At 40.5% G+C, this 19,375-nt stretch overlaps 1 long non-coding RNA gene across 2 annotated transcripts in view; it reads left to right on the forward strand.

The window, feature by feature from the left end:
• LOC307193732 overlaps positions 1-19,375 on the forward strand; it is a 182,769-nt gene that overhangs the window by 89,736 nt on the left and 73,658 nt on the right. The gene's annotated exons all lie outside the window — the stretch shown is intronic.

Raw genomic sequence — 19,375 nt, forward strand, 5'->3', positions numbered from 1 at the left:
ATTTCTCTCTTCTTCCTCCAACCCGTTTTTTAACGTCCACACCGGTGCTCTGTCCAACAGCTTCCTCAGTGTCAAGGTCTCCTTAGCTCCCCTGCACTTCACCTCCCTCAGGAACTTGTTACTCCTACACTGAGAACTCCCCGACTCCTGTGTCTCATGCTGTGACCGTAACCGCCCATCCCTCTGGCCCCCTGTAACCTCCTTCCCACTGCACAGGCGCTTTGACTTTGTGGAGACTCCTTGGCTCCTGTAAGGTTTCTCCTGAGTCAGTAAGCCCCAGGGTTGTCACAAACAGTTGTGTCCTTTGTATTCTGCACAGACTCTGCCACCTGAGGAGGCCGGGGTGGCGATGGGGGGGAGGGGGGGGCTGAAGCCCAGCCTCTACTTTGCTCTGGAAGCCGTGCCCGGTCTCAGGGCGGTGTCGCCCGGAAGAAGGAGCACCTTTGTCTTCTTATAAAGGGCAGACCTTGCCAGTCATGTGCCCACAGGGTCGCATGGGCCCAGCAGGGCATTGAAAAAAATGTTCACAGAGGCACCGCGTAGGCTGCAGCAGCCTTGATACACCCTATGGTGGATGGCTACTACCCTTCCTATATTTCTTGTACGCTTTCTCCACGTTGCAAATACCAACTTTGCAACAGGGGGATGTGGAGGGAGAAAAAACACACAGGCACACACACAGAGTCAAGTTCTCAGCCTCCCTGTCCCTCCAGGGGAAGATACCTGGTTTAGTTCCACCAACTTAACGCATCTACAAGAGACTTTGACTCAAAACTGAGTTACACAGAGATGGTCAGGCAGGAGCCTCTGTCTTCCTGGGAGCAGGACAGCTGAGGGCGTTTAGTTTATAGCTGGCAGCTGTGGTGGCGGCCTCGGAGCTAAAGCCTTGCGATTACGGCAGAGGCTCGGCCCCTCTGATGGACCAGTCCTGGGGGGTGTTGGAGAAACTCATTCTTGGACGCCCAGCCAGAGGCTGTTTCTGTGCACCACTCAGGTGATTTCTTGAGCTGTCTGTATGGCTCTCTGTTTAAGCCAGCTGAGGCGGATTCTCTTCTAACTAGAACACTGCCCACCCTAGGTATCCTCTTTGTCTCTCGCCCTTCCCTTCCCAAGTCCTGTGATTATGTGAGCTTCTCTCTTCTCGATGTCCTTGCCTCCCCCCACCATCTTTCCTCTGCACCCACGCAACAAAATACCTGCCCCACTCTCCTTTCTCTCTACATCTGGGTAGCTCAGCACTTTGTGGGAGGAAATCCCAGAGCTGTGCAAACTGTCATTTGTGTCTCAACCTCAACTGGGTCACTGTGGATATCCAGCAGTCCTTTTCTTTCTCCTGTCGTGTCCATCTCCCATTCTCTTCAATAGCAATTTAAATTCACCATCCCCTACATATGTGGCCTGTTCACTCTTAGCAGACAGCCCTTTAACTTTCTGTTCTATTCACCCCTCACCCCCTCCACACCCCCTGCCAACCTTATGCACCCTCCCTACATTTCCTTAAGGGTCAGAATGTAGGGCACCCCTTTTACTTACAGGCAACCCCCCACGGTACCTCTGACCCAGTCTCCTCCCGCCTTCTCTGGACCTTCATCATCATCATCACCATTTGCTCCTGCATCTTCTGCCTTTCTTTCCCTTCTTAAAAAATAACTCAAAAACATTTAGTTAGTTTGCATGTTGATTAATTATTTCGTATGTGACTTGGTAGCTCATGTGTTCTCAAGCTGATGTAAGGATTTAGATGTGAGTAGGGGGGTGAGGAAACACTGTGGACTGTCTGTACACAGTACATCTTGCCTGCACTTTTGTTGGGGGTAAACGCATTAGCTGGCAGCCAGCAGAGGTGGCCAGTCTGGGCCTCTTGTCCTTAAACAGGTCAAAAAGGGAAATCAAAGAAAACAATTTCAGCTGACTGTGGATTCTTGAGAAAACCTTGAGTCTGGATGAAGAGCACAGTTCCAGACTCTCTCTATAATGGCTACTAGTGTCCGTCCATCAGCTCCTGCACCCCGTTATCAGTCCTCACTCCCCACTGGATCCTTCCCCTGAATCCGCTCATAATACTCTAATATTTCCATCTTGGAAAAATATATCCTCCCTTCACCCTCCCCTGCCAGCATATTCAAACTCCTCTGAAAATTCAGTCTCTGCTTCCTCACCTCCTTTTGCCCTTTATTCCACCTCAGTCTGTCTTCCAAACCCCATCAAGCTACCAGAACTCTCGTGCTAAGATCAATCATGACCTACGTATCAAACATAAGGACCAATATTTTTTTATTGAAGGATAATTGATTTACAATGTGTTAGTGTCAAGTGTACAGCAAAGTGATTTAGTTATATATATTTATATACTTTTTTCAGATTCTTTTTCATTATAGGTTTTTACAAGATATTGAATATAGATCCCTGGGCTATACAGTGACTCCTTGCTGTTTGTTTTATATGTAGTGGTGTGTATCTGTTAATTCCGTACTCCTAATTTATCCCCCCACTGATTTATCCATAATTTTGTTTTCTGTCTGTTTCTGTTTTTGTAAATAAATTCATCTGTATTATTTTTTAGATTCCACATATAAGTGATATCATATGATATTTGTCTGTCTTTGTCTGACTTAGTATGATAATCTCTAGGTCTATCCCTGTTGCTGCAAAGGCAATATTTTCTTTTTTATGGCTGAGTAATAGTTCATGTGTATGTGTGTGTGTGTGTGTGTGTGTGTGTGTGTGTATATATATATATATATACACCAGCGGTCCTCAACCTTTTTGGCACCAGGGACCAGTTTCGTGGAACACAGTTCTTCCATGGACGGGGAGGGGGGATGGTTCAGGTGGTAATGTGAGCGAGGGGGAGCAGCAGATGAAGCTTAGCCTGCTCGCCCGCCGCTCACCTCCTGCTGTACGGCCCGGTTCCTAACAGGCCGTGGACCAGTGCCTGTCTGTGGCCCAGGGGTTGGGGACCCCTGATGTACACCACACTTCTCCATTCATCTGTCGATGGACACTTAGGTTGCGTCCATGCCTTGGCTATGGTAAACAGTGCTGCAGTGAACACTGGGGTGCATGCATCCTTTTGAACCATGTTTTTCTCCAGATATATGCCTAGGAGTGGGATTGCTGGATCATACGGTAGTTTGCTGGATCACGTGGTAGCTCTATTTTTAGTTTAAAGACCCTCCATACTGTTTTCCATAGTGGCTGCACCGATTTACATTCCCATCTACAGTGTAGAAGGATTCCTTAAGGGTCATTTTTTTTTTTTTTTTTTTTTGTCTTCTTCCTGGATTTTCCTGCTACCTCTGACCCTTTGGGACTCCCAGGATACCTGGATACTGAAGTCCTGGTTCTTTATGTAGGCCCATGATCATGTCGAGTTCATGGGCTCCTCTTAGCATCACACCCTTATGTGTCGGTGTCCCCAGGGTTTTTCTTGGCCAGTTCTCTTTCCTCTGGATTCTAAGTAGCACTCGCTGTCGTTTTCGCAGCTAATGACTGTGTGCTGGTGACTCACAAACCTGCCGAGTACTGCTGGAAAATTATACGGAAGAAAATTGCAGTCTAGGGGTAAGGGAGTGGATTTGTTTTATCCTGAGACACAAGTGCTAAACTTTACTGAACTCCTGCCATTTATTACTCACCTTTCCCTGGGGAGTTACACCACTTTTCCTGAATGGCCCCTCCTTTCCTGGGGCAGAGACTTCAAAGTGAAGGCTGGGAAGTAGCCAGTTGTTTGGTTTTTTTTAAATAAATTTTTTTATTTAATTCATTTATTTTTGGCTGCGTTGGGTCTTCATTGCTGCGCGCGGGCTTTCTCTAGTTGTGACGAGCTGGGGCTACTCTTCGTTGCGGTGCGTGGGCTTCTCATTGCGGTGGCTTCTCTTGCTGCGGAGCATGGGCTCTAGGCGCGTGGGCTTCAGTAGTTGCAGCACGTGGGGCCAGTAGTTGTGGCTTGCAGGCTCTAGAGTGCAGGCTCAGTAGTTGTGGTGCACGGGCTTTGTTGCTCTGCGACATGTGGGACCTTCCTGGACCAGAGCTTGAACCAGTGTCCCCTGCATTGGTAGGCAGATTCTTAACCACTGTGCCACCAGGGAAGTCCAAAGTGGCCACTTTTTGGTTCAGTCCATCCATGTGTTGTCCCTTGAGTTGCTCTGCAAATATTGACACTCGTGAGGCCCATTATAGTCATGGGGAATGTCCTGTGTCCCTGGAGAGCTGACAGCACTCAGATGGGAGGCTAGGCCTGGGGAGTGGCAGCTGTGTCTTATGTCCATAATCTCCTGGCCCAGTCAGGCCACCCATGGGCCATGTGTCTGCTGAAGCGTAATCAGGGTGCCCCATTGTGCAGCATCAGATAAAGAGACTCTTGAGGGGCTGTTGTTGCAGTTTATGATTTTTTTTACACCAGAATTTGTCTGGGAGCACTGGCAGGGCTCCATGGAGACAGCTAGAGGGACCTGATGCTTTAAGAAGGGCATCTCCTCCCCGTGGCACCATCACCCCCCTCAAGCTCTCCTTTCCCAGCACAGATGATCTCTCCCATACGTTTGGGCATTAATCACCCCTTGGTTTGGCATTTTCTTGTCCCCCACCGTCTTGTGCCCACGACCTTCTCCTTGAAGGCAGAGGCCATGGGGGTTACACATGACATATATGACACATTGCTACTGTGGAAAGGCACGGAAAAGTGAGTCCAGACCACGAAACAGAAAAAGCATGAACTCTGAGTCAGACCAACCTGTATGTGAGCTCTGCTTGGTTGTTCACAGATTGTGTGACCTTGCGGGTAATTAGTTATCTGAGACCGCACTTGGTTAACTATCATAGAGGAATAGCAATTCACTTGATCACACAATGGTGGCAAAGTTAAATGAGGGAGCACAGATGAAGCAGTTGGCATTTATTAAATGCCCCCAAATGGTAGCTATTAGTGGCATCATTAGTCGATAGACACTTAATAAATATTTCCCGTTCCTCTTTCTTTCTTCTTTCTCCCTGGAGAATTCCCTCGGCCCTGCGACTCATCTATCAGGTCCGCATAGTGAATATCTCCTCTGCTCGCCACTGGTTGCATCACACACTTGAGCCTCTTGATGAACATTGATGCATACGTTTTTTCTGTTCATGATTTGTGTCATAAACCCTAGTGTAAGATTCCTGAAGTAACCGTCTTATTTTATAGCTTTGACTCCCTACTGGCTTCCACAGTGTTCCAACCATATTAAATACGCAGTAAATATCTGGTGACACAGATGACTAACATTTCACCTTAGACTATAGTCAGACACATGTTGGGGTAAAAAAATACTCCCTTACCCTTCACTCTGTGTTCTTCTGCCTGTGCTCTCCACGTTCCCTTATACGGCCCTCGCTCCACCCAGACTGGGGCCCACTCTGGTAGCCTAGGCTGGAACAGATTGCTGTGCAAATACTTGGCAAAGTAATAATCTATTTGTGGATAAGCAGAAATTGGCTGTATTCTCAGTAGAGTTATGAACTGTCACTATTAACACCCATGAGTCACTAACATCATGGTGGGCCGAGTGATTTTTCTGCAGGCGTATAGGGCATGTTATACTAAAAATGCCACCGTCCATCTGTCTAATTACTGTCTGTTCCATTGATGTCACAGGTATTCAAATGAGCTGCTTTCTTCATGCCAAAACACACAGGGGCTTTATGTAATCCCCAGATTCCACATGTGGGTGAGGTTGAGGTATCCAGTAGTGGTGGACTTTTTTCTTTTTATGGTTTCCAGGACAGTCTATAGTATATGATGAGAGAAGTTAAGGAGGAAACTTAAAAAACCAAACGAATCCTCTGCGTCTGCTCCCTGAGCCAGGTCATTGGCCTCACATCCTAGAAATGGAAGCGGTGAGGGTTAGACGGAGGGGCACATGGGTTGAATGGCCCTTAACCCAGTGGTATTTCAACCCAAAAAACCCCAACATTTCATTGACTGTGCTGCTTCATGTCCACCTTCTAAATCACTCACAGATTTCTCTCGTGACCAGCTCTACTCCAGGACATATAGGAAGGGAATTCTGGGGAATGTGGCTTCAGCTTAACTAAACTGACACAATACAAAGCCACCACAGATAGTAAGTTCGGTTAGTATCCTAGAAAAAGAAAACCCTAGAGGAGGGAAAGAAAGGATCAATCATATCCTTCAATTGCAAAAGTACCCCCTCTTTGTTATTATTAAGCAATCTGGGGGTAATACTTTGAGATGATGTGGATATCCTGGTGGTTTCAGCATCTACTGATAATCCCTGTCCTTATGGCAAGACTATGTTTAGCTTTGTAAGAAGCTGCCAGGTTATCTTCCGAAGCGATCACACCATTTTGCATCCCCACCACCAGTGCATGAGGGCTGCTACTGCTTTGCATCCTTGCCAGTGTTTGGTGTTATCAGTGTTTGGGATTTTGTCTCTTCTAGTAAGTGTGTACGGGTATCTCGTTGTTTTAATATGCAATTCTCTCATGATATATATGATGTTGAACATTAAAAAAATTTTTTTATTTTATATTGGAGTATAGTTGATTAACAACGTAGTGTTAGTTTCAGGTGTACTGTATAAGTGATTCAGTTACACATATATCTGTTCTTTTTCAAATTGCTTTCCCATTTAGGTTATTACAGAATATTGAGCAGAGTTCCCTGTGTTATACAGTAGATCCTTGTTGGTTATCTGTTTTAAATATAGCAGTGTGTACATGTCAATCCCCAACTCCCAATCTATCCCTCCCTACCATCTGTCCCCCCTCGTAACCATAAGTTCCTTCTCTAAGTCTGTGAGTCTGTTTCTGTTTTGTAAATAAGTTCATTTGTATCGTTCCTTTTTTTTTTTAGATTCCGCATATAAGCAGTATCATATATTTGTCTTTCTCTGTCTGACTTATGGCACTTTGTATGGTAGTTTCCAGGTCCATCCATGGTGCTGCAAATGACATTATTTCATTTTTTATGGCTGAGTAATATTCCAGTGTATATATGTATCACATCTTCTTTATCCATTTGTCTGTCGATGGACATTTAGGTTGCTTCCATGTCTTGGCTATTGTAAACAGTGCTGTAATGAACACTGGGGTGCATTTATCCTTTTGAACCATATTTTTCTCCAGATATATGCCCAGGAGTGGGATTGCTGAATCATATGGTAGCTCTATTTTTAGTTTTTAAAGGAACCTCCATACTGTTCTCCATAGTGGTGGCTGTACCAATTTACATTCCCACCAACAATGTAGGAGGGTTCCCTTTTCTCCACACCCTCTCCAGCATTTATTGTTTGTAGATTTTTTGATGATAGTCATTCTGACTGGTGTGAGGTGATATCTCATTGTAGTTTTGATTTGTATTTCTCTAATAATTAGGGATGTTGAACATCTTTTCATGTGCCTCTTTGCCATCTGTATGTCTTCTTTGGAGAAATGTCTATTTAAGTCTTCTCCTCCTTTGTCATAGAGTGATTGACCATAGGTACATGGGTTTATTTCTGGGCTTTCTATCCTGTTCCACTGATCTATATTTCTGTTTTCATATGCTTATTTGCCATCTATATATCTTCTTCAGTGAGGTGTCTGTTCAAGTCTGTTGCCCATTTTAAAATCAAGTTGTTTTCCTATTGTTGAATTTTTAAAGTTCTTGTATATTTTGGATAACAGTCTTTTCTTAGAGGTGTCTTTTGCAAACATTTTCTCCCAGTCTGTGACTTGTCTTCTCATTCTCTTGACATTTTTTCGCAGAGAAGAATTATTTAATATTAATGAAGTCCAACTTATTCTTTCTTTCACGAGTCATGCCTTTGGTGCTGTGTCTAAAAAGTCATCATCGTACCTAAGGTCATCCAGGTTTTCTCTTACGTTATCTTCTAAGAGTTTTATAGTTTTGTGTTTTACATTTACATCTGTGATCTATATTGAGTTAGTTTTCAGGAAGGGTGTAAGGTTTATGTCTAGATTCTTTTTTCTTTTCCTCCCATGAGGATGTTTAGTTGTTCCAGCACTGTTTGTTGAAAAAACTATCATTGCTCCGTTGTATTGCCTTTGCTTCTTTTAAAGATCAATTGCCTAATTATGTGGGTTCAGTTTCTGGGCTCTCTATTCTATTCCATTGATCTAACTAAGATTTCTTTTTTGGAGGGTGCTGATATAAATGGTAATGCATTTTTAATATCAAATTCTACTTGTTCATTGCTTGTATATAGAAAATTGATTGACTTTTTAATGTTAACCTTGTATCCTGCAACCTTGCTGTAATCACTTGTTAGTTCCAGAAGTTTTTTGTTGATTCTTTTGGATTTTCTACATAGATGGTCTTGTTATCTGTGAGCAAAGACAGTTTAATTTCTTCCTTTCAAATATGTCTATCTTTTCTTTCCTTGTCTTATTGCATTAGCTAAACTTCCAGAATTATGTTGAAAAACAATGGTGAGAAGGACATCCTTTCCTTATTCCTAAGGTTACTTTTTGATATTTGCATTCAATTTTAGGCTTTACTTTAAAAAAATCTCTATGCATATCACTCTTATTCTTATACCTTATACTTAATTCTCTTCCACTCTTTCTTGGTAACCATTTGCATTTATTTCTGATTTATATTTTTGTGTTTCTTTTTTGTAAAAATAAGCAAATATGTATACTCATTTTTATTTGCCCTTCATTCTTAACCAATATATGGCAAACTAGGTCTGCTTTCCCCTGGCTTCACCAACTGAGTGTGTTCTCAGGAATTTGAATTTTTGCCATGAGAAATGGTACTCATTGTGAGTTTAGTTTGAAGTTATAGAAGTTTGAATTTCTCTCATTATAGTGAAGTTGAGCTTATTTTCATGTGCTAAGGCAGGCCCTTCTTTCTTTTTTTAAAAAATTGAAGTATAGTTGATTTACAGTGTGTATTAATTTCAGGTGTAAAAAAGTGATTCAGTATTTTTATAGATTATACTCCATTTAAAGTTATTATAAAATATTGGCTATATTCCCTGTGCTATACAATATATTCTTGTAGCTTATTTATTTTACATATAATAGTTTGTATCTCTTAATCCCCTCCCCCTTTCTTGCCTCTCCACCTTCCCTCTCCCCACTGGTAACCACTAGTTTTTTCTCTGTATCTGTGAGTCTGTTTCTGTTTTGTTGTATTCATTCATTTGTTTTATTTTTTACGTTCCACACGTAAGTGATAACATACAGCATTTGTCTTTCTCTGTTTGACTTATTTCACTGAGCATAATACCCTCCGGGTCCATCCATGTTGTTGCAAATGGCAAAATTTCATTCTTTTTAATGACTAATACTCTGTTTTGTGTGTGTGTGTGTGTGTGTGTGTGTGTGTATCTTGCATCTTCTTTATCCTCTCATCTGTCGATGGACACTTAGTTTGCTTCCATATCTTGGCTATTGTAAATAATGCTGCTGTGAACATTGGGGTGCATGTATCTTTTCAAATTAGTGTTTTCATTTTCTTTGGATATATACTCTGGAGTGGAATTGCTGGATTGTATACTAGTTCTATTTTTAGTTTTTTGAGAAACCTCTATACTGTTTTCCACAGTGGCTACACCAATTTGCATTTGAACCAACAGTGTACTAAGGGTCCCTTTTCTTCACATCCTTGCTAACATATGTTATTTCTGTTCTTTTTGATGATAGCCATTCTGACAGGTATGAGGTGATATCTCATTGTGGCTTTGATTTTCATTTCTCTGATTAGTGATGTTGAGCATCTTTTCTTGTGACTGCTGGCTGTCTGTTGTCTTTGGAAAAACGTCTATTCAAGTCTTCTTCCCATTTTTAAATTGGGTTGGTTTTTTCTTTGATATTGAATTGTATGAGATGTTCATTTCATATGTTTTGGACATTAACCCCTTGTTGGTCATATCATTTGCAAATATTTTCTCCTGTATAATAGGTGTCTTCATTTTGTTGATGCTTTCCTTTGCTGTGCAAAAGCTTTAAATTAGGTCCCATTTGTTTATTTTGTTTCCTCTGCCTGAGGAGACTGATCTAAAGAAACATTGCTATTATTTATGTCAGAGAGCATGCAGCTTATGTTTTCTTCTGGGATTTTTATGGTTTCTGGTCTTACATTTAGGTCTTTAATCCATTTTGAGTTTTATTTTTAGATATGGTGTGGGAAAATGTTCTAATTCATTCTTTTACAGGTGGCTGTTGAGTTTTCCCAGCACTACTTATTGAAGAGACTGTTTTCTCCATTGTGTATTTCTGCCTCTTTTGTTGTAGATTAATTGACCATAGGTACATGGTTTTATTTGTGGACTCTCTATTCTGTTCCATTGATATGCGTCTGTTTCTGTGCCAGTACCATACTGTTTTTATTACTGTAGCTTTGAAGTATACTGGGAAGACTTGGGAGGGTGATACCTCCAGCTTTGTTGTTTTTTCTCAAGATTGCTTTGGCAATTCAGGGTCTTTTGTGGTTCCATATGAATTTTAGGATTATTTTTTCTAGTTCTAGAAAAATATGTCATGGGTATTTTGATAGGGATTACATTAAATCTGTAGGTTACTTTAGGAAGTATGACCATTTTTACAGTATCTTTAAGCCCAAGAACATGGGGTATCTTTCCATTTCTTTATATTGTAATCAGTTTCTTTCATCAGTGTCTTATAGTTTTCAGAGTATAGGTCTCTCACCTCCTTGGTAAAGTTTATTCCCAGGTATTTTATTCTTTTTGATGTGATTTTAAGTGAGATTGTTTTCTTTCTCTTTCTGATAGTTCATTATTAGTGTATAGCAAAGCAACATATTTCTTTATATTAATCTTTTTTAAAAAAAATCTTTATTGGAGTATAATTGCTTTACAATGGTGTGTTAGTTTCTGCTTTATAACAAAGTGAAGCAGTTATACATATTCATATGTACCCATATCTCTTCCCTCTTGCATCTCCCTCCTTCCCACCCTCCCTATCCCACCCCTCAAGGTGGTCACAAAGCAGCAAGTTGATGTCCCTGTGCTATGCGGCTGTTTCCCACTAGCTATCTATTTTATGTTTGGTAGTGTATATATGTCCATGCCACTCTCTCACTTTGTCCCAGCTTACCCTTCCCCCTCCCCATATCCTCAAGTCCATTCTCTAGTAGGTCTGTGTCTTTATTCCATCTTGCCTCTAGGTTGTTCATGATCTTTTTTTTTTTTTTTTTAGATTCCATATATATGTGTTAGCATACAGTATTTGTTTATCTCTTTCTGACTTACTTCACTCTGTATGACAGATTCTAAGTCCATCCACCTCCCTACAAATAACTCAATTTCATTTCTTTTTATGGCTGAGTAATATTCCATTGTATATATGTGCCATATCTTTTTTTTTAACATCTTTATTGGGATATAATTGCTTTACAATGGTGTGTTAGTTTCTGCTTTATAACAAAGTGAATCAGTTATACATATACATATGTCCCCATATCTCTTCCCTCTTGCGTCTCCCTCCCTCCCACTCTCCCTATCCCACCCCTCCAGGCGGTCACAAAGCACCAAGCTGATCTCCCTGTGCTATGCGGCTGCTTCCCACTAGCTATCTACCTTACGTTTGGTAGTGTATATATGTCCATGCCTCTCTCTCGCTTTGTCACAGCTCACCCTTCCCCCTCCCCATATCCTCAAGTCCGTTCTCCAATAGGTCTGTGTCTTTATTCCTGTCTTACCCCTAGGTTCTTCATGACATTTTTTTTCTTAAATTCCATATATATGTGTTAGCATATGGTATTTGTCTTCCTCTTTCTGACTTACTTCACTCTGTATGACAGACTCTAGGTCCATCCACCTCACCACAAATAACTCAGTTTCATTTCTTTTTATGGCTGAATAATATTCCATTGTATAATAAATAATATTCCATTGTATATATAAATAATATTCCATATTCCAGTGGATAAATATTCCATTTATCCATTCATCTGTCTATGGACACTTAGGTTGCTTCCACGTCCTGTCTATTGTAAATAGAGCTGCAGTGAACATTGTGGTACATGACTCTTTCTGAATTATGGTTTTCTTAGGGTATATGCCCAGTAGTAGGATTGCTGGGTTGTATGGTAGTTCTATTTTTAGTTTTTTAAGGAACTTCCATACTGTTCTCCATAGTGGCTGTATCAATTTACATTCCCACCAACAGTACAGGAGTGTTCCCTTTTCTCCACACCCTCTCCAGCATTTATTGTTTGTAGATTTGTTTGTTTGTTTGTTTCTCTCTCTCTCTCTCACACACACACACACACACACACACACACACACACTGTATTTTATTTTTACAAAAGATAGACTGACACCAAGCATTGTAAATGGATGACCACAACAAAAGCAACAATGATTGCAATTACCAAACATGAAACATACTCATACCATGTCATAATATTGACATTCAGTCCAGTAATCCTCCACTGTAACAGCTCCTTTACTTTGCAGTGAAAATTGATTTGTATATTTTCTGCTCTGAGTCCTTGTGGGTTTTTTTTTATTCAAACAGAAAGTCACAAAAATTATAATCATCCTCATCAGTTCACTCAGTCCCATGTAATTAATTTTTTTTCATCTTGATCTTTTGTTAGCACTTTTATGAGTTCATCAGTTTTCCGTTAGAGTTCTGAAAATGCTTATTCATTCAGTTCAGCAGTATAGTCAGTTACCAGAAACCTGTACTTGTCAGTCTTTTCCATGAATTCCTTGAAGATGAAACCCTTTTATAGGAACATATCTGCAAAAGCATCAGAGTACACCCAGAGCTGTCCATAAATGACAAAAGACTTAAAAATGACCACAGTTAAAGATTTTATTTTTTACATCTTTATTGGAGTATAATTGCTTTACAATGGTGTGTTAGTTTCTGTTTTATAACAAAGTGAATCAGTTATACATATGTACCCATATCTCTTCCCTCTTGTGTCTCCCTCCCTCCCACCCTCCCTATCCCACCCCTCTAGGTGGTCACAAAGCACCTAGCTGATCTCCCTGTGCTATGCGGCTGCTTCCCACTAGCTATCTATTTTACGTTTGGTAGTTTCCATCTCCGGGCTATTGTAAATAGAGCTGCAATGAACACTGTGGTACATGACTCTTTTTGAATTATGGTTTTCTCAGGGTATATGCCCAGTAGTGGGATTGCTGGGTCATATGGTAGTTCTATTTGTAGTTTTTTAAGGAACCTCCATACTGTTCTCCATAGTGTCTGTACCAATTCACATTCCCACCAGCAGTGCAAGAGTGTTCCCTTTTCTCCACACCCTCTCCAGCATTTATTGTGTCTAGATTTTTTGATGATGGCCATTCTGACTGGTGTGAGATGATATCTCATTGTAGTTTTGATTTGCATTTCTCTAATGATTAATGATGTTGAGCATTCTTTCATGTGTTTGTTGGCAGTCTGTATATCTTCTTTGGAGAAATGTCTATTTAGGTCTTGTGCCCATTTTTGGATAGGGTTTGTTTTTTTGTTATTGAGCTGCTTATAAAGTTTGGAGATTAATCCCTTGTCAGTTGCTTCATTTGCAGAAATTTTCTCCCATTCTGAGGGTTGTCTTTTGGTCTTGTTGATGGTTTCCTTTGCTGTGCAAAAGCTTTGAAGTTTCATTAGGTCCCATTTGTTTATTTTTGTTTTTATTTCCATTTCTCTAGGAGGTGGGTCAAAAAGGATCTTGCTGTGATTTATGTCATAGAGTGTTCTGTCTATGTTTTCCTCTAAGAGTTTGATAGTTTCTGGCCTTACATTTAGGTCTTTAATCCATTTTGAGCTTATTTTTGTGTATGATGTTAGGGAGTGATCTAATCTCATACTTTGACATGTACCTGTCCAGTTTTCCCAGCACCACTTATTGAAGAGGCTGTCCTTTCTCCACTGTACATTCCTGCCTCCTTTATCAAAGGTAAGGTGACCATATGTGCGTGGGTTTATCTCTGGGCTTTCTATCCTGTTCCATTGATCTATCTTTCTGTTTTTGTGCAAGTACCATACTGTCTTGATTGCTGTAGCTTTGTAGTATAGTCTTAAGTCAGGGAGCATGATTCTTCCAGCTCCGTTTTTTGTTCTCAAGATTGCTTTGGCTATTCGGGGTCTTTTGTGTTTCCATACAAATTGTGAAATTTTTTGTTCTAGTTCTGTGAAAAATGCCAGTGATAGTTTGATAAAGATTGCATTGAATCTGTAGATTGCTTTGGGTAGTAGAGTCATTTTCACAATGTTGATTCTTCCAATCCAAGAGCATGGTATATCTCTCCCTCTATTTGTATCATCTTTAATTTCTTTCATCAGTGTCTTATAGTTTTCTGCATACAGGTCTTTTGTCTCCCTAGGTAGGCTTATTCCTAGGTATTTTATTCTTTTTGTTGCAGTGGTAAATGGGAGTGTTTCCTTAATTTCTCTTTCAGATTTTTCATCATTAGTGTATAGGAATGCAAGAGATTTCTGTGCATTAATTTTATATCCTGCAACTTTACCAAATTCATTGATTACCTCTAGTAGTTTTCTGGTAACATCTTTAGGATTCTCTATGTATAGTTTGATAGGGATTGTATTGAATCTATAGATTGCTTTGGGTAGTAGAGTCATTTTCACAATGTTGATTCTTCCAATACAAGAACATGGTATATCTTTCCATCTATTTGTATCATCTTTAATTTCTTTCATCAGTGTCTTATAATTTTCTGCATACAGGTCTTTTGTCTCCTTAGGTAGGTTTATTACAATATATTTTATTATTTTTGTTGCAATGGTAAATGGGAGTGTTTTCTTGATTTCACTTTAAGATTTTTCATCATTAGTATATAGGAATGCCAGAGATTTCTGTGCATTAATTTTGTATCCTGCCACTTTACCAAATTCATTGATTAGCTCTAGTAGTTTTCTGGTAGCATCTTTAGGATTCTCTATGTATAGTATCATGTCATCTGCAAACAGTGACAGCTTTACTTCTTCTTTTCTGATTTGGATTCCTTTTATTTCCTTTTCTTCTCTGATTGCTGTGGCTAAAACTTCCAAAACTATGTTGAATAATAGTGGTGAAAGTGGGCAACCTTGTCTTGTTCCTGATCTTAGTGGAAATGCTTTCAGTTTTTCACCATTGAGGATGATGTTTGCTGTTGGCTTGTCATATATGGCCTTTATTATGTTGAGGAAAGTTCCCTCTATGCCTACTTTCTGCAGGGTTTTTTATCATAAATGGGTGTTGAATTTTGTCAAAAGCTATCTCTGCATCTACTGAGATGATCATATGGTTTTTCTCCTTCAATTTGTTAATATGGTTTATCACATTGATAGATTTGTGTATATTGAAGAATCCTTGCATTCCTGGAATAAACCCCACTTGATCATGGTGTATGATCCGTTTAATGTGCTGTTGGATTCTGTTTGCTAGTATTTTGTTGAGGATTTTTGCATCTATGTTCATCAGTGATATTGGCCTGTAGTTTTCTTTCTTTGTGACATCCTTGTCTGGTTTTGGTATCAAGATGATGGTGGCCTCGTAGAATGAGTTTGGGAGTGTTCCTCCCTCTGCTATATTTTGGAAGAGTTTGAGAAGGATAGGTGTTAGCTCTTCTCTAAATGTTTGATAGAATTCGCCTGTGAAGCCATCTGGTCCTGGCCTTCTGTCTGTTGGAAGATTTTTAATCACAGTTTCAATTTCAGTGCTTGTGATTGGTCTGTTCATTTTTTCTATTTCTTCCTGATTCAGTCTTGGCAGGTTGTGCATTTCTAAGAATTTGTCCATTTCTTCCAGGTTGTCCATTTTATTGGCATAGAGTTGCTTGTAGTAATTTCCCATGATCCTTTGTATCTCTGCAGTGTCAGTTGATACTTCTCCTTTTTCATTTCTAATTTTGTTGATTTGAGTCTTCTCCCTTTTTTTCTTGATGAGTCTGGCTAATGGTTTATCAATTTTGTTTATCTTCTCAAAGAACCAGCTTTTAGTTTTATTGATCCTTGCTATCGTTTCCTTCATTTCTTTTTCATTTATTTCTGATCTGATTTTTATGATTTCTTTCCTTCTGCTAACTTTGGGGTTTTTTTGTTCTTTCTCTAATTGCTTTAGGTGCAAGGTTAGGTTGTTTATTCGAGATGTTTCCTGTTTCTTAAGGTAGGATTGTATTGCTCTAAACTTCCCTCTTAGAACTGCTTTTGCTGCATCCCATAGGTTTTGGGTCGTCGTGTCTCCATTGTCATTTGTTTCTAGGTATTTCTTTATTTCCTCTTTGATTTCTTCAGTGATCACGTCGTTATTAAGTAGCGTATTGTTTAGCCTCCATGTGTTGGGATTTTTTACAGATCTTTTCTTGTAATTGATATGTAGTCTCATAGCGTTGTGGTCGGAAAAGATACTTGATACGATTTCAATTTTCTTAAATTTACCAAGTCTTGATTTGGGACCCAAGATATGCTCTGTACTGGAGAGTATTCCATGAGAACTTGAGAAAAATGTGTATTCTGTTGTTTTTGGATGGAATGTCCTATAAATATCAATTAAGTCCATCTTGTTTAATGTATCATTTAAAGCTTGTGTTTCCTTATTTATTTGCATTTTGGATGATCTGTCCATTGGTGAAAGTGGGGTGTTAAAGTCCCCTACTATGAATGTGTTGCTGTCGATTTCCCCTTTTATGGCTGTTAGTATTTGCCTTATGTATTGAGGAGCTCCTAAGATGGGTGCATAAATATTTACAATTGTTATATCTTCTTCTTGGATCGATCCCTTGATCTTTATGTAGTGTCCTTCTTTGTCTCTTCTAATAGTCTTTATTTTAAAGTGTATTTTGTCTGATATAAGAATTGCTACTCCAGCTTTCTTTTGATTTCCATTTGCATGAAATATCTTTTTCCATCCCCTTACTTTCAGTCTGTATGTGTCTCTAGGTCTGAAGTGGGTCTCTTGTAGACAGCAAATATATGGGTCTTGTTTTTGTATCCATTCAGCCAATCTGTGTCTTTTGGTGGGAGCATTCAGTCCATTTACATTTAAGGTAATTATCGATATGTATGTTCCTATTCCCATTTTCTTAATTGTGTTGGGATCATTATTGTAGGTCTTTTCCTTCTCATGTGTTTCTTGCCTAGAGAAGTTCCTTTAGCATTTGTTATAAAGCTGGTTTGGTGGTGCTGAACTCAGTCAGCATTTAATGTCTGTAAAGGTTTTAATTTCTCCATCAAATCTGAATGAGATCGTTGCTGGGTAGAGTAATCTTGGTTGTAGGTTTTTCTCCTTCATCACTTTAAATATGTCCTGGCAGTCCCATCTGGCTTGCAGAGTTTCTGCTGAAAGATCAGCTGTTAACCTTATGGGGGTTCCCTTGTGTGTTATTTGTTTTTTTTCCCTTGCTGCTTTTAATATGTTTTCTTTGTATTTAATTTTTGACAGTTTGATTAATATGTGTCTTGACGTATTTCTCCTTGGATTTATCCTGTATGGGACTCTCTGTGCTTCCTGGACTTGATTAACTATTTCTTTTCCCATGTTAGGGAAGTTTTCAACTATAATCTCCTCAAATATTTTCTCAGTCCCTTTCTTTTTCTCTTCTCCTTCTGCCACCCCTATAATTTGAATGTTGGTGCATTTAATGTTGTCCCAGAGGTCTCTGAGACTGTCCTCAGTTCTTTTCATTCTGCTCTGCAGTAGTTATTTCCACTATTTTATCCTCCAGGTCACTTATCTGTCCTTCTGCCTCAGTTATTCTGCTATTGATCCCATCTAGAGTATTTTTAATTTCATTTATTGTGTTGTTCATCGTTGCTTGTTTCATCTTTAGTTCTTCTAGGTCCTTGTTAAATGTTTCTTGCATTTTGTCTATTCTATTTCCAAGATTTTGGATCATCTTTACTATCATTATCCTGAATTCTTTTTCAGGTAGACTGCCTATTTCCTCTTCCTTTGTTAGGTCTGGTGGGTTTTTATCTTGCTCTTTCATCTGCTGTGTGTTTTTCTGTCTTCTCATTTTGCTTTTCTTACTGTGTTTGGGGTCTCCTCTTTGCAGGCTGCAGGTTCATAGTTCCCGTTGTTTTTGGTGTCTGTTCCCAGTGGCTAAAGTTCGTTCAGTGGGTTGTGTAGGCTTCTTGGTGGAGGGTACCTAGTGCCTGTGTTCTGGTGGATGAGGCTGGATCTTGTCTTTCTGGTGGGCAGGTCCACGTCTGGTGGTGTGTTTTGGGGTGTCTGTGGACTTATTATGATTTTAGGCAGCTTCTCTGCTAATGTTCCTGTCTTGCTAGTTGTTTGGCATAGGGTGTCCAGCACTGTAGCTTGCTGGTCGTTGAGTGAAGCTGGGTGCTGGTGTTGAGATGGAGATCTCTGGGAGATTTTTGCTGTTTGATATTATGTGGAGCTGGGAGGTCTCTTGTGGACCAGTGTCCTGAAGTTGGCTCTCCGACCTCAGAGGCATAGCACTGACTCCTGGCTGCAGCACCAGGAGCCTTTCATCTACACGGCTCAGAATAAAAGGGAGAAAAAGTAGAAAGAAAGAATTAGTAGAAGTAGAAGGAGAGAAAGAAAGGAAGGAAGGAAGGAAGGAAGGAAGGGAGAAGGGAGGGAGGGAAGGAAAGAAAGAAAGATAAAATAAAAAAGTAAGATAAAATAAAGTTATGAAAATAAAAAAAATTAAGAAAAAAATTTTTTAAAGAAAAAAACAAAGAAAAAAAACGGGCTGATAGAATCCTAGGGCAAATGGTGGAAGCAAAGCTATACAGACTAAATCTCACACAGAAGCATACACATACACACTCACAAAAAGAGGAAAAGGGGAAAAAATAATAAATCTTGCTCTGAGTCCCCCTCCTCAATTTGGGATGATTCGTTGTCTATTCAGGTATTCCACAGATGCAGGTACATCAAGTTGATTGTGGAGACTTAATCTGCTGCTTCTGAGGCTGCTGGGAGAGATTTCCCTTTCTCTTCTTTGTTCTCACAGCTCCCAGGGCTCAGCTTTGGATTTGGCCCCACCTCTGCGTGTAGGTCGCTGGAGGGCGTCTGTTCTTCGTTCAGACAGGATGGGGTTAAAGGAGCAGCTGCCTCGGGGGCTCTGGCTCACTCAGGCCGGGGGGAGGGAGGGGTATGGAGTCCGGGGCGAGCCTGCGGCGGCCGAGGCCGGCATGACGTTGCACCAGCATGAGGCGCGCCGTGCGTTCTCCCGGGGAAGTTGTCCCTGGATCCCGGGACCCTGGCAGTGGCGGGCTGCACAGGCTCGCCGGAACGGGGGTGTGGATAGTGACCTGTGCTCGCACACAGGCTTTTTGGTGGTGGCGGCAGCAGCCTTAGCGTCTCATGCCTGTGCTTTTAGCCACGGCTCGCGCCCGTCTCTGGAGCTCCTTTAAGCAGTGCTCTTAATCCCCTCTCCTTGCGCACCAGGAAACAAAGAGGGAAGAAAAAGTCTCTTGTCTCTTC

The sequence above is a fragment of the Stenella coeruleoalba genome, assembly GCF_951394435.1.
Source record: "Stenella coeruleoalba genome assembly, chromosome: 11".
NCBI classification, from domain to species: domain Eukaryota; kingdom Metazoa; phylum Chordata; class Mammalia; order Artiodactyla; family Delphinidae; genus Stenella; species Stenella coeruleoalba.